Here is a 14,746-nt window from a genome sequence, read left to right as displayed (position 1 = left end):
TCAGTGCCTCTGTGCATGGTCACAGGAAATTATCCCCAGGTTTTTCGTGTAAGGCAGAAATCAGTTAGCTACAGCCTATTTTTACAAATAAAGTGTCATTGGAACACACACATGCAAAGATTGCATGCCCTCCCCGCCCCCCAAAAAACCTGGCATATTATATATTTTTTAAAAAACTTGACATATTATTGGTGCTAAAAAAGCAAACACCACAGGGTTGCAGGGTGTAAAAGCAGTATGTGAAAAGCAGTTGCATTTCTATACGCTAGAAATGAACACTACGAAAATGAAAGTAAGGAAACAATTTCATTTACAATCGCATCAAAAGGAATAAAATAGCAATAAAGTACCAAAGAGACAACAGAGTTGTGCGCTGAGAACTGTAATGTATTGCTGAAGGAAATTTTAAAAGGCCTGAATAAAATGGAAAAAAAAAATCTTCATTTTCATCAATTAGGAGATTTAATATTGTTCAGATGAACCACTCCCCAAAGTGATCTTCAGTTTCAACGACACCTCTGTCAAAATCCGAACACGTTTGCTGGTTTTCTTTTCTTTTCCTTTGTTTTGTTTTTACCTACCCAGGCCCGCTGGTCCCCCGAGACAGCTCACAGAACTCACGATGTAGTCATACTTCTCACTAAGATTTATTACAAGGAAGGAAAAGAAGGGAAAACTAGCAAAAGAAGTAGGCATAAGATCATAGCCGGGAGGAAGCCAGGTGCAAGGATTCAAGGACTGTCTCCGGGTGGAGTCACAAAGGCCATGCTTATTTCTTCCAGCAATGAATTGTGAAAACACAGGTCTTCACACCGCGTCCCCAGAGACTCAGCACCTTAAGGTGCCTTCTAGCCATCTAGACACCCGCTGCCTTGCACTTACCAAAACGACTCCCCAAAGCAAGGCAAGTGCTCAGCATAAGCCACGTTGTTTGCGTGATTTAGAGGCGATGGATTGCAGCCTTCCAAATTTCAGTCCAGCATGTGGAGTTTGGAGGTCCTCACTCCCATTCTCAAAAGAAGAAGACAACTTGAAATCAAACTCTTCCAGGATCCACAAGAGAATTGAGGTCCCAGGGCAGAGCGCTGCCCCCAACACTGGAGTGGCAGGCCGAGAGAAACACAGCTTACTTGAGCAGAATCTCACAAGTAGAAGTTGCTGACAGGAAGACTTTAAACCGTAATTTAAGAATTGCTGGAGGCACTAATTGGGAATTAAAATTATTGAGAACCAAATAAAAGTAAGTTGAGAACTTGTTGAGAATTAAAAACTCCTGGGGATCTGGTCTTATGGGGGACCCCATGCTTTTGTGAGTTTTACCTCCAGGAGTCGCACATCAGGTTCTCAGGTGAAAGACGGGAGGAAAATCCCTTAGTGCTTGCGGCAGGAGGAGGGGAAAGTAGCCATTCTGAAATACCCCCCCCCCCACACACACACAGCATTCTGCTCTTAACAAGGCGTGCCCTCAAGAGAAACTGTTTTATTGGAAGTTAACAAACCTGAGGGAAGGGTAATACCTATCTCTGGCCCTCTCTACCTTTCCTGAAACCCCAGAATGGAGAACTGAAAGATACCTATGAAGATCATATCCCAGGGGTACAGGCTCACTAAAAGACTGAGACCTAATCATACAACTACCCAAGGTTTCCTTTCCCACCGCATCTTAACACTGTATCAAGATCACTCGTGCAAAATTATAGGCGGTTATTGTGAAAAGGCGGCAGCTTCTCTTTAATTAGTCTCTAGGAAAACCCAAAGACAACAGAGAACACAAAAACAAAGATGCTGGAAGTTTTATTCTTTGACGCCTACAGCTGTAACACAGCCTAACCCCTAACCAGATCAACATAAAACTTCACACTAAAGGCCTATCTACTCTAGTTTCCATTACTCAATATTGTACATCCACCTTTCAACAGAAAATTACAAGACATACTAAAAGTAAAAATAAACAGAAGAGACCAAGAAAGGATAAGACCCAGACTCAGATAGGGCACATTTTGGGAATATTATACAGGGGAGTTAAAGATTAATATATGCAATCTGATAAGGGCTTTAATGGGAAAAGTGGAAACATGCAAGAAAGCAGTAGTAATGTAAGCAGGGAGATGGAAACTTTAAGAAAGAATTAAAAGGAAATGCTAGAAATAAAAAGTATAGTAACAAATGAGGAATGCCTTTAAGGGTTCATCAGTAGACTGGACAGAAGGAAGAAAAGACTCAGCAAGTATGGAGACAAGTCAATAGGAAGTTCTAAAACCAAAACACAAAACGAAGAATGAATGAAAAAGAGCAGAATGTCCAAAACTGTGAGACAATTACTAAAGGAATAACACAAACATAATTAGAATATCGGAAGGAAAGGCGAGAAAGGAATCGAAGAAATATTTGAAGTAATAATTGCTGAGACTTTTCCAAAATCAAAGAGAGACACAAAATCACAGATACAGGAAGCTCAAGGAACACCAAATAGTATTTTTTTTAAAACTCCATATCTACATAAGCACATCATATTCAAAGTGTAGAAAATCAAAGATAAAGAGAAACTCTGGTAAGAAATGAGAGGAAGAAGTGTCTCACTTATAGAAGAACAGGGTGATATTTACATTGGACTTCTCTTCAGAAACCATGCCAGTAAGAAGAGAACGGAGTGAACTATCTAGAGTATTGAAAGAAGTCAACATAGAATTTGGTATCCAGAAAAATTATTCCTTTGTTTTTTAAATGTTTATTTATTTATTTTGAGAGAAAGAGCGCACATGCATGAACGGGGAGATGCAGAGAGAGAGAGGGAGAGAGAGAATCCCAAGCAGTTTCTGCACTATCAGTGCGAAGGCAGGTGTGGGGCTCAGTCTCATGAAGCCATGAGATCATGATCTGAATCAAAATCAAGAGTCAGATGCTTAACCAACTGAGTCACCGGGCACCCTGACAGCAAAATTAGTCTTAAAAAGTGAAAGAAGGGGAAACTGAGTGGCTCAGTCAGTTAAGCTTCTGACTCTTGATTTTGGCTCAGGTCACGATCTCATGCTTGGGAAGACTGAGCTCTGCAATGGGCTCTCTGCTGTCAGCATGGAGCCCCCTTTGGGATATTCATTCATTCTCTCTCTCTCTCTCTCTCTCTCTCTCTCTCTCTCTCTCTGTCCCTGGCCAGTTCTTGCTCTCTCTCTCTCAGAATAAATAAACTTTAAAAAATGTTTTTAAGTGAAAGAAAAATAAAGGCTTTCTCAGAAAAACAAAAACGAGGAAATTTGTTGACATTACTTGCTTTGTCTCAGAGCCCCTGACACCCTCATGTTTATACACCCAGATATACTAGATATAGAGGGGGGAATACATATACATAAATAGATAGAAAGATAGATAGATAGATAGATAGATAGATAGATAGATAGATAGACAGACATGGGTATATATACAGAGTGAGAGCTATAGATATATTTTCTGCACTGTCATTGGGTAGAACCAAGAAACAATAATACACGAGTAGAAAGGAGCACACTTAACACCCATATCTTGGTTTCTAATTCCATTCTCCAATAAAAGGAAGCAAGCATCCTAGGAGAAATGCCTGATCCCAGGGCTGTGGCAGGGAATATACAAGAACATCTTATAGTGCTACAAATAAAGAAGAGCTTGTAAAAGGATGGGGACAGGTCAAAGGTATACAAGACACAATTGAAAGAGCTTGCACTAGACAAAGCTTAAACAATCTGAGGGGGGAAAAAATCAGTAAATTAGTATTGGATTTAACCCAAGTACAAGATAAATATCTAGAACTCCATACCGATGTAAATAAATGACTAAATAAATAAATAAATGCGAGAAAAGAGACAACTCCCCACGTAGGAGAATTTTAAATAATTTAGGTAACTACTCTGTTTTCAGGAGCCTTGAACATGGGCTGCACATAGCAGTTTCCTTCCAAAGAATACAGTATGGAAACGGGAGGAAAAGAATCAGTTCACAGTAGAGACACCCGACACGCATGAACTCAGCCAGGTGATTATGGTCACTATACACAGTGATATCATCTTGATAGCACGCTCCCTTGATAGGTGAGAAGAATGACACTTTATCTCTGTATTTCCTCAAACCCATACCCCTTTCTAATTATGAGGGAACACATCAGATAAATCCCCACTGAGGGATAGTTTCAAAGGGGGCCGAGAGGGCTGAACAGCATGGATGTTCTCAGCTTCTGAAATGCAGCTACATCAACTCCGAACCATTCTGCATACCTAGGAAATTGATCTGAGGATTGACATTAACAATCTGTATAACTTGAGCCACAGAATTCAGCAGGTATGTGCTCTGGAGAGGTGATCTGGGAGACAGAAGCCATGGAGGGTAGGGAGCTGTTTTTGCAGCGAGAGGACAGAGAAGGGTTGGGGGGGGGGATAGTGTGGTACAATGGGAGAGTACAGGAAAAGCACTCCCCACCAAAGTAGCTGGACAGAAAGAGAAAGAGTGGAAACAGTCACAAAGGACTGAACAAGAAATCCGTTCCCCAAAACCACTGACAGTGATAAGGGAGACAGTTTCAATACCATTAGGGCTCTATCAACAGGGGAGTGCAAAGTCAGAAATTCTGGAGCTCAATACCAGGTGGTTCTCTGGTGAGGAAGCAAGGCGAATCTCCAGGAGCACGCAGTGAGATCCAAGGGGTCCACAGGTCACATGGGGAGAAGCCCTTCCCCTTGCATGGAGGTCATTTCTTATTTTTTTTTTATTTTTTTGAAGGTTTAATTTTTTTAATTTTTTTATATTTTTTATTAACAGAACTTGTGTCTGGAGAATGAGATCCAGAGGCCAAACATCTGCCTGGCACACAGAGTTAGCCAGCCCTTGAAGCCAGCCCCGAATGCTCACCCATGCCCTATCAGGCGCCCGCCACCTCAAGGGAGAGCTTGCAATGCTGTTGGTTCATCCCTGGTCCCCTCCCAGGAACTAAACCTCACCCTAGCCATAGATCTGGCCTCTAGGGGTGCCATGCCCCACGTGTGGGCCAAGAACAGAACTGGTGCTCATAGCCAACTGAGATTTCTTCAGAGAGGAAGCCAGAGTTCTTCATGACCAGTGCAAGGCCGGATGGGCCTGCAATCTATCTATTATCTATATATCTATCTATCTATCTATCTATCTATCTATCATCTATCATCTATCGGAGAGATCCCTTTAAAGGAATGGGCCCTTGGGTTTGTGGAAATTTGGTGAATCCAAAGTTTGAAGGGGAAGGCTTGCTGGCCGAGGACTCAAGAAAGGTGCAGTTCGAATCCAAAGGCGGTCTACCATGGAACTAGGAAGAGCCAGTGTTGCAGATGTGCATCATGAGCCCAGACCTCGGCCTCTCTGAGATGCTTGCCCACACCCTAGAGCCACACTCTGACAGGCTGGCCTTTTCTTTTATGCAGACCTTCAACTCCTTAGATGGGGCCCAACAGGAGCCATTGGTAACCAGGGACATGGCCAGGGTTTCAGGCCAGAGACATGGCCGAGATGTCCCAGAAGAGACAGAAGTCACCCTGACTCCCTTTTCTCTCACACGCCTGGTGAAGGACGGATGCATCCAGAGACAGGCCCAGACTTCCCCCAGCTCCGTGGTTGGCCAGCAGCTGCCTTCACCTCCCCTCCAGCTCGCTGGCAGTGGGAACAACTGAATCTTTGCTTCGATGGACCAACAAACCCCATGCCTGGAGCCCCGGATCTCACTTCCTGTTTGAAGAACCTACACCTTGGACCTAGAGAAAGCAACTTGTTTGCAGTGCAGTCCAGGATAGCCCAGGCCTTGTCTGTCTGGCTCCTGGAACTCCTCTTCGGTCCCTCTCCCAGGGTCTGCGGTAAGTTCTCAGCCATGACTTTGGTTCACTAGCACATTAACGACTCGCCGACCCGATGCCTTGACTTACTTCACTCGAACCAGGACGCTCGGAGGCCGGAAGGCAAGACTTATCACGGCGTTGATCTCCAAGCGCATTAATTGGCTCATCCTCAATTTTTCTCTTTCGCTCATAAAATGGTTGCCATGTGCTCACCCAACCACACTTGGGTTCACCTGCGCGCCCTCCCAACTCAGTCCTTCACACATAGACTAGAGATCACAGACACAGTGACAAATTCCTCACTCGCGCCTTGCAGGTGGTTGGATTTATGCATCGCCTTCAAGAGAAGTCTCTGTGCGGCACCTGTGGGGCTCAGTCTGTTAAGCACCTAACCCCAGATCTGGCTCAGGTCCTGACCTCAAAGTCCACGAGTTCAAGCCCCACCTTGGACTCCGCAACCACATAACAGACCCTGCATGGTATTCTGTGTCTCTGCCCCTCTCCTTCGGACACCTTCTCTCGAAAGAAATAAATTTGAAAAAATCTCTTTGCTCCTACATACAGAACACAAGCTCAGCAACTTAGAGTGCTCAAAATTCTGACTTTGCAACGGAAGATGGCGAAGGAAAAAAACAGCCTTTGAGTTTTACTTGTCTCTCAGACTCAATTTTGCTCTTCCGGGCGTCGCGCAGCGTCTCTGATGGTGGCTCCGGCCGCGACGCCGCACAGATGAGGGTCATCTCTCCACCTGCAGGCCTCACAGCCCACCAGGCCCAGATCCACCTGGTCTGGGCCCCCCTGCTTCAGGGTCCATGCAGTAAGGCTCCCACCTTTGGTGGATAAACCCAGTTCGAAACTGTTTTCCAATGGGAAACCTTTCGGGTCCTAAAACCCCGCAATCACCCGCTGAAGTGACCCAGACCGGTTCCCCCAGGATGACCTGGCCCTGACTGCGCATTGGCTCCCCAGGGGGGCCTGGGGCACAAGTGTCCTGGGCACAATCCCCAGGGCGGGGGAGGGGTTGGGGGGTGAGAAGGCAGCTCTGGCTTCTCCTAAGCACAATAAGCCTCAAGATCTCGCCCAGAAACCGAAGGGCCCCCCCACCTGGCGAGCGCAAGAACTCTCCAATCTGGAGCCAGAGTCAGGCTTCCAAGGCCAAGCTGGCCCCTGACACTCACCATCCTGCAAACACACCCCGGATAATCACAGCCTTCACGCAAGGAGCTCGTTCTATCAGCAGCAGGCGCGGGCGGTCCTGGAAGACGCCCGCGGGGGTGTTGAGGGGGTTGACGGCGCCCGCCTCCAGGGAGCCGAGGAGCCCACCCTGGAGAGCACGCCCAGAGCGGGACACTGCGTCCTCCTAGCGCCCTCCGCAAGGGCCCCAGGGCTGTGCGGCGGGACTTGACGGCTCTGCGAACCCCCGCGAGGGCCCCCAGGCCGGTGCCGCAGACGCGATGGCTCAGACACCCTCAAGGCGGCGCCCTGGGGGTGGTGGAACCGCGAGCCCTGATGGCTCCCACGGCCCCTCGAGGGCACCCCCACCCGGGCGGTGCCGGGAAGTGACCGGTGGGACACCCCCGCGACGGACCCCAGGGCGGAACTGCGAAACCTGAGGTCGCAGACCCCCCGCGCGAGGGCTCCCAGGGCAGAGCCCCGAGTCCTGATGGCTCCTGAAACCCCCGAGAAGACCCCCACCCGATGGCTGTACCTGGAGACGCGACGGCTCCGAAGCCCCGGCTCCCGCCCAGACGGCGCCCTGAGACGCTCGGCGCAACTGTACCCACGAACGGCTGAAGCCGCGCTTGCTCCTCCTCCTTTGTACCCCTCTGGCGGACCAGATCGAAAACCAAGGACCCCAAGGTCCGCCTTCTGGCCGGGGTCCTGCGGGACTTACCGCCGCCTCTGGACGAGGTGGGAACTGCAACCCGGTGTGGCTCCGCAGATCTGCGATCCATTCCAAGATTTATAATTTTTTTGGTATAAAATTTTTATTTTATTTTCTTTTTAATTTTATTATTATTTGTGATACAGTTGTATTAAATTACATATTAAAATAATATCAAGTAATTACAATATTTAATTATTCTTAATCAATTACATAATTTAAATTAAAATTATTAAAGTAATAATGCAAATTACTATTATTATTATTTTAATGCTTATTTATTTTTGAGACAATGCGAGAGACAGAGTGCAAGCAGCGGAGGGGCAGACAGAGGGAGACGCAGAACCCAAAGCGGGTTCCAGGCTCCCAGCTGTCAGTCCAGAGCCGGACGTGGCTCTCGAACTCCCTCACCGAGAGACCATGATCTGAACCGAAGCCTGACGCTCAACCAACGGAGCCACCCGGGCGCGCCCAAAGTATTGTTTTTTTAAATATAACTTATGGTCAAATTGGTTTCCATATAACACCAGGGCTCATCCCCAAAAGTGCCCTCTTCCCTGCCCATCACCCAATTTCCCCTCTCCCTCACCCCTGCCTACCCTTGGTATGTTCTCAGTCCTTAGGGGTCTCTTAGGGTTTGCCTCCCTCCTTCTCTGTAACTTTTTTTGTTTTCCACTTCCCCTCTCCCATGGTCTTCTGTTAAGTTTCTCAAGATCCACAGAAGAGTGAAAACATATGCTATCTGTCTTTCTCTGCCTGGCGTATTTCACTTAACACAATTCCCTCCAGTTCCGTCCACTTTGCTGCAAATGGACGGATTTCATTCTTTCTCATTTCCGAGTAGTATTCCATTGTATATATAAACCACATCTTCTTTAGCCATTCATCAGTTGATGGACAGTTAGGCTCTTTCCATTATTTGGCTATTGCTGAGAGTGCTGCTATAAACATTGGGATACAAGTGCCCCTATGCATCAGCACTCCTGTATCCTTTGGGCAGATTCCTAACAGTGCTATCGTTGGGTCATAGGGTAGTTCTATTTTTAATTGTTTGACGAACCTCCACGCTGATTTCCAGAGCGGCTGCACCAGTTTGCATTCCCACCAGCAGTGCAAGAGGGTTCCCGTTTCTCCACATCCTCGCCAGCAGCTATAGGCTCCTGATTTGTTCATTTTAGCCACTCTGACTGGCATGAGGTGATATCTCATGGTAGTTTTGATTTGTATTTCCCTGATGATGAGCGGCGTTGAGCATCTTTTCATGTGCCTGTTGGACATCTGGATGTCTTCCTCGGAAAAGTGTCTATTCATTTCTTCTGCCCATTTCTTCGCTGGATTATTTGTTTTTCGGGTGTGGAGTTTGGTGAGTTCTTTATAGATGTTAGACACTACCCTTTTATCCAATATGTCATTTGTAAATATCTTTTCCCCTTCCGTCAGTTGCCTTTTAGTTTTGTTGCTTGTTTCCTTTGCAGTACAGAAACTTTTTATCTCGATGAGATCCCAGTAGTTCATTTTTGCTTTTAATTTGCCTTTGGAGATATGTCAAGTAAGAAATTGTTTCAGCTGAGGACAAAGAGGTTTTTTCCTGCTTTCTCCTCTAGGGTTTTGATGGTTTCCTGTCTCACGTTCAGGTCCTTCATCCTTTTGGAGTTTATTTTTGTGTCTGCTGTAAGAAAGTGGTCTAGTTTCATTCTTCTGCATGTTGCTGTCCAGTTCTCCCAGCACCATTTGTTAAAGAGACTGACCTTTTTCCATTGGATACTCTTTCCTGCTTTGTCAAAGATTAGTTGGCCATACATTTGTGGGCCCACTTCTGGGGTCTGTGTTCTATGCCGTTGGTCTATGTGTCTGTTTTTGTGCCAATATCACACTGTCTTGATGATTACAGCTTCGTGGTAGAGGCTAAAGTCCGGGGTTGTGATATCTCCTGCTTTGGTTTTCTTCTCCAGTGTTACCTTGGCTATTCTGGGTCTTTCGTGGTTCCACAGATTTTAGGATGGTTTGTTCTGGCTTTGAGAAGAATGCTGGTGTGGCGAGGTCAGCGGCTCAGTCCTCAGCAGGAAAAGGCGGTCCTTTATATTCCCAGATTTAGAGACTACATATGGCCTGGCAACTTGAGGGACAGTAAGACATGAAAACGAAATAGGAGAGCTTGTTTTCACGGCTTAGCATTGCATTTCAATTAAAACACAATCATAGTCTTTTTTTTTTTTTTTTTTACTTGTGGTCCAGCATCTTAACTGGCGGATTACTCCAGCTCAGCCAGGGGGCAGATTTGGGGGATGAGTTCAGCACATGGCACATGTCGCCTCCTTTACAGGTTCACCAAGAGCCAGTGTGGTCCTTCCAACCGTGGTCATTCCTTGGCTCTCAAGGGAGGGACAGCCCAGCAGCGCCATTTCCAAATCTGGCCGCAATGCCTGATTCCGCACAACCACAGGCGTCTCCCATTTTCCGGAATGCGAGGATGTTGCGAGCTGGGGTCCAGAACCCTGCAATAAAATGAATGCCACTAACCAAGCAGCTCAAATGAATGCTTTGGATTCCTGGTGGGAATGCAAGTTATCACTTGCCTGGAGTCTGCCATGCGCAATAGCATTATGTTGACAAAAATAACAAAAATACCATAATTAAAAAGCACGTTATGGTTTTTAACATTTTTAATATAGTCATTTTTCTTTTGAACGAGAGAGATGGAGCACGGGTGGGGGAGGGACAGAGACAGAGGGAGACACAGAGTCGAAGCAGGCCCCAGGCTCTGAGGTGTCAGCACAGAGCCCAATGCAGGGCTCGAACTCAAGAACCTCGAGATCATGACCTGAGCCGAAGTCCGTGCTTAACCACCTGAGCCCCCCAGGTGCCCCTTAAAAACACTTTCGTGTTTAAAAAAATGCTAAGCATCACCCGAGCTTTCAGCAATAGGTAATCACCGATTGTAGATCACTGTAACAGATACAATAATGAAAAGAATATAACACTGGGCAAGAAGTAGCAAAGCAGAGACTTGGAGGCAGCAAATGCTCTCGGAAAAGTGGCCCCAGTAGACTCGCCCTACACACTGTCACTAAAAACCCTCCATTTGCACAGGACGCAGTGCCTGCAAAGCCCAAAAAAGCAAAGCACGATAAAACGAGGTAGGCGTGTGCTGGGTAAATTGGTGGGGGAGGAGTTTTCTGCTTCTTCGTTTGGTCACTTCAGACCCGATAGGGTGGAGGCACATCTCCGCTGATCTCTCCTGCATCTGCTCTCAGGGTAGGTGGTCACCATGGGGAAGAGTGGAAGCTGGGGGGAGATGGGTGTGGGTCTTCTGGAGCTGGGGTGCAGGGAGAGGAAGAACTCCCAGTAGGTAACTGCATACGTGACCACTGGCTGTCCTTCTGGCCCATTTTTGTTCGTTTGCATCACGTCCTCCTCATTCATATGGGTCCTATGGAGACACTTCTGTCAGGTCATGAGTGGCCCGCACGGATGCGTGGGCACTCTGAGGGACAAGGGATCTGGGAAGTGTTTGTTTTGCGTGCTCCCGTCTAAGCTCGGATTGGCTGAGACAAGTGAGACATCAGGTGCCGTCTTAAGGTGAGACCCTTAGTGGCAGGCGGGGCCCAGCTGAGATCCCCTCTGCCACGAGCCGAGTTGCGTTGCCCACAAGCGCCTGTGTTGGAGCCCTAGCCCCCAGTGGGAAGGTATTAGGAGGCGGGGCCTTGGAGAGGTGATTAGGGCGGAGCCCACCGGAGCAGCAGCTTTAGAAAGCCAGGAACCAGCTTGCTCTTTTGTGTTCTCTTTCTCCGCTGTGTGAGATTTCCCCAGACCCAAGCGTGGCATCCCGATCTCAGACTCCCAATGTCCACACAGGATGACACCTTTTCCCCCAAACCAGAGGACCCTACCTCTGTCAGGTCCTAGAGAAATAATTCAGCCAAGGGACCAGTGCGGTGGGACCACGGACCACACAGAAGCTGCGTGGGTGGGCAGGAAGTTGCGTCTGCCTGAGCTCTCCCCCCAGCCTTTGTGGGATGAGGACTGTCTGAGATCTTGTGTGGGCCACCATGGGGAGCTTTGCTGCTGCCTGCTGAGTCAGCAAGAAATGTCGCGGCGGGGCAGGGAGCGCCCCGCTTCACAGACCAGCCCCTTCGCTGTCTGCTGACCCCACAAATTCAAAAGGTCTTCCTTGTTCCAAGTCTGAGGGTCCGGGTGCTCTCCTGATGCACCAAGAGCAGAATCACACGTTGGCAATTCCAAGGGTCAGGTGCCATCTCCAACCCCCAAAACTCTATGGATTACATGATTACCCCTCACAGCCCTTGGTACAAGATGACGTATCCAAAGCATGCACCAGGGTAAAAGTGACCCCAAGCCGTGTGGCTTGTACATTATTGCCAGGCAGCCAGGCTTCCGGTGATGCTCCCACCCCGCACTGGGGTGAGTATCAGATGACCAAGGACTCTCAGCTGCTTCCTCCCAGCTGGCCCATCTGGGTTTACTTCCCTCCTCGGGGTCAGAAGCAAAAGGGGCAACACGAGGCAGTGTCAGTTAAACAAGACGTGTCAATTCTGTGTATGAAAACATACCCAGGGGCACCTGGGTGGCTCAGTCAGCTAAGCATCCGACTTCGGCTCAGGTCACGAGCTCACAGTCCGTGGGTTCAAGCCCTGTGTTGGCTCTGTGCTGACAGCTCGGAGCCTGGAGCCTGCTTCGGAATCTGACTCTCTCCCCGCGCCCCTTCCCCCCTTGTGCTCTGTCTCTCAATCTCAAAAATAAGTAAGTAAAAAAAATATTAAAAGGAAAAACAGTAAAATCATCCAGGTCAACCTGAGGGGCACTTCCGTCACTGCCCTGTGGGCCAACTTAACCAAACACCCCATCTTCATGCCCAAGGATCCTGCCCCTGGGGAGGGGTCTTACTTCAATATCCCCATGTCACCATCCCGGAGCTCTTTACAGAAAAAAAGAAGCTGTGAAAGCAGGGGGTAGTCTTCATTCTGTGGGTCATCGTCTGCAGTCGAGGGTTAATAACTGTCAACACACACACCCTTGCTGTGTGCCTGGATCTTCCCATGTCGTTTATGGGGCATCGCTCAGCTGTGCACTTCTGTGTTCGTTGTATGGAGCGAGTGAGCTGAGATGCTGCTGTTTTCTCTCAAGGCAGCATTCCTTTCTTTAAAGGAAAGGTGCCTTGTGGTTATGGAAGTTTGGTGAGTCCAACGTGTGAAGGGGAAGCCTTGCTGGCTGAGGACTCAAGAGAAAGTTGTAGTTTGGATCCAAAAGCCGTCTACCATGGAGCTAGGAAGAGCCAGTGTTGCAGATGGAATCCAAGAGTAGTGTGCCGGAGAGAGCCTCATGGCCTATGAGAGGCTGGCCTTTTCCTTTATGCAGGCCTTCAACTGATTAGATGGGGCCCACCCACGTTGGGAAGAACAGTGTGCTTGACTCCATGCCCGCTGATTTCAATAGTAAATTCACGTAAGAACATTCTCATTGAAATAGTCACAATGATGTTTCAACAAATATCTGGCCTCTTGGCCCAGACAAATGGGCTGCAATCAACCACATCAATGTCATAAGTCATATTGATAGTATATACCCTTGATGCGATATGATGTAGACGGCACTTTACCTCTTCGGTCTTCCTCCCCGAAATCCATAACTGCAGGCTAATCATAAGAAAAACGTCAGATAAATTGCAATAAAGGGCATCCAACAAGACACTTGAGCACTATTCTCCCAAATTGACAAGGTCATTAAAAACAAGGAATGTTTGGGAACATGTCACAAACATGAGAATTCTAAGGAAACCTGTCAACTAAAGGTACTGTGGTATTTTGCATGGTATCTTAGAAAAGAAAATGGACATTTGGAAAAACGAAGGAAATCTGAGTAACTCTGGACTTTAGTTAAGAATAATGTACCAATATTGGTCCATTTATTGTAAAATATACCATACTAATATAAGATGTCCTAATAGAGGAAACTGGGTGTGGGGTATAAGGGAACGCTTTATACTAGCTTGTCAATTTATCTATAAATCTAAAACTGTTCTAAAAAACAAATTGATTAAAAAACACTAACAACTAAAAAGGCTTGTAGGGTCATTCAAAGAGCTTCCATGGGGATCGAGGAGAACACAATAAATGTTACATAATATGCTCCAACATTTATACACTACTTTTTAGTTTAGGAAATGACTTAATATATAGTATTTCATTTAATCTTTAAACCATCTAGTGAAGTAGATACCATTATTTACTCCCATTTTGCAGTTCGAAAGAGTAGAGTTCAGAAAGATGAAGTGACTTGCTGGGAATCAGAGATTGTTCTGACTCTAGTTAAAATGTCTAGTTACATATCTATCTATTGTTCCCAAAGGTTAGCAGCAAGGCGAGCACTAACAGCACTAGGGTTTTAATGATTAATGAACATAAGTCAAGTGAATAATTCCTGCCTATTTGACCTTAAAAGACATTTATCTAAGATCTTTATTTAAGTGTTGGTTAGTAGCATCTTATCAGGAAAAGTCCATGAATTGTGTTTGTGTCTCACAACAAGGATATGGAACGTGTTACCACTGAGAGTAGTCAGTGGTTAACTTCTCATCAGAGAGCTTTATTTTTCAGGTCTGCGCCCTTTAGGAATATGACCTTCATTCAAGGCTACTTTTATTTTATTTTTTTTTTATTTTTTTTATTTTTGGGACAGAGAGAGACAGAGCATGAATGGGGGCGGGGGAGGGGCAGAGGGAGAGGGAGACACAGAATCGGAAACAGGCTCCAGGCTCCGAGCCATCAGCCCAGAGCCCGACGCGGGGCTCGAACTCACGGACCGCGAGATCGTGACCTGGCTGAAGTCGGACGCTTAACCGACTGCGCCACCCAGGCGCCCCTCAAGGCTACTTTTAAACGTTTCATTTGGCTTTTCAGAGTTGGCTGATAATAGATGGTGTTCGTAGTTTAAACTGGGGAAGTGTTCAAAGACCAGCAATGGTTTGGGGGATGGTTTACAAAGCATTCCAGCTGTGGTGGACATATGCCGCTCCATCTGC

Source organism: Lynx canadensis, chromosome F2 (genome assembly GCF_007474595.2).
Source record: "Lynx canadensis isolate LIC74 chromosome F2, mLynCan4.pri.v2, whole genome shotgun sequence".
Classification (NCBI taxonomy): Eukaryota; Metazoa; Chordata; class Mammalia; order Carnivora; family Felidae; genus Lynx; species Lynx canadensis.
Note: the sequence above shows the minus strand (reverse complement) of the source record.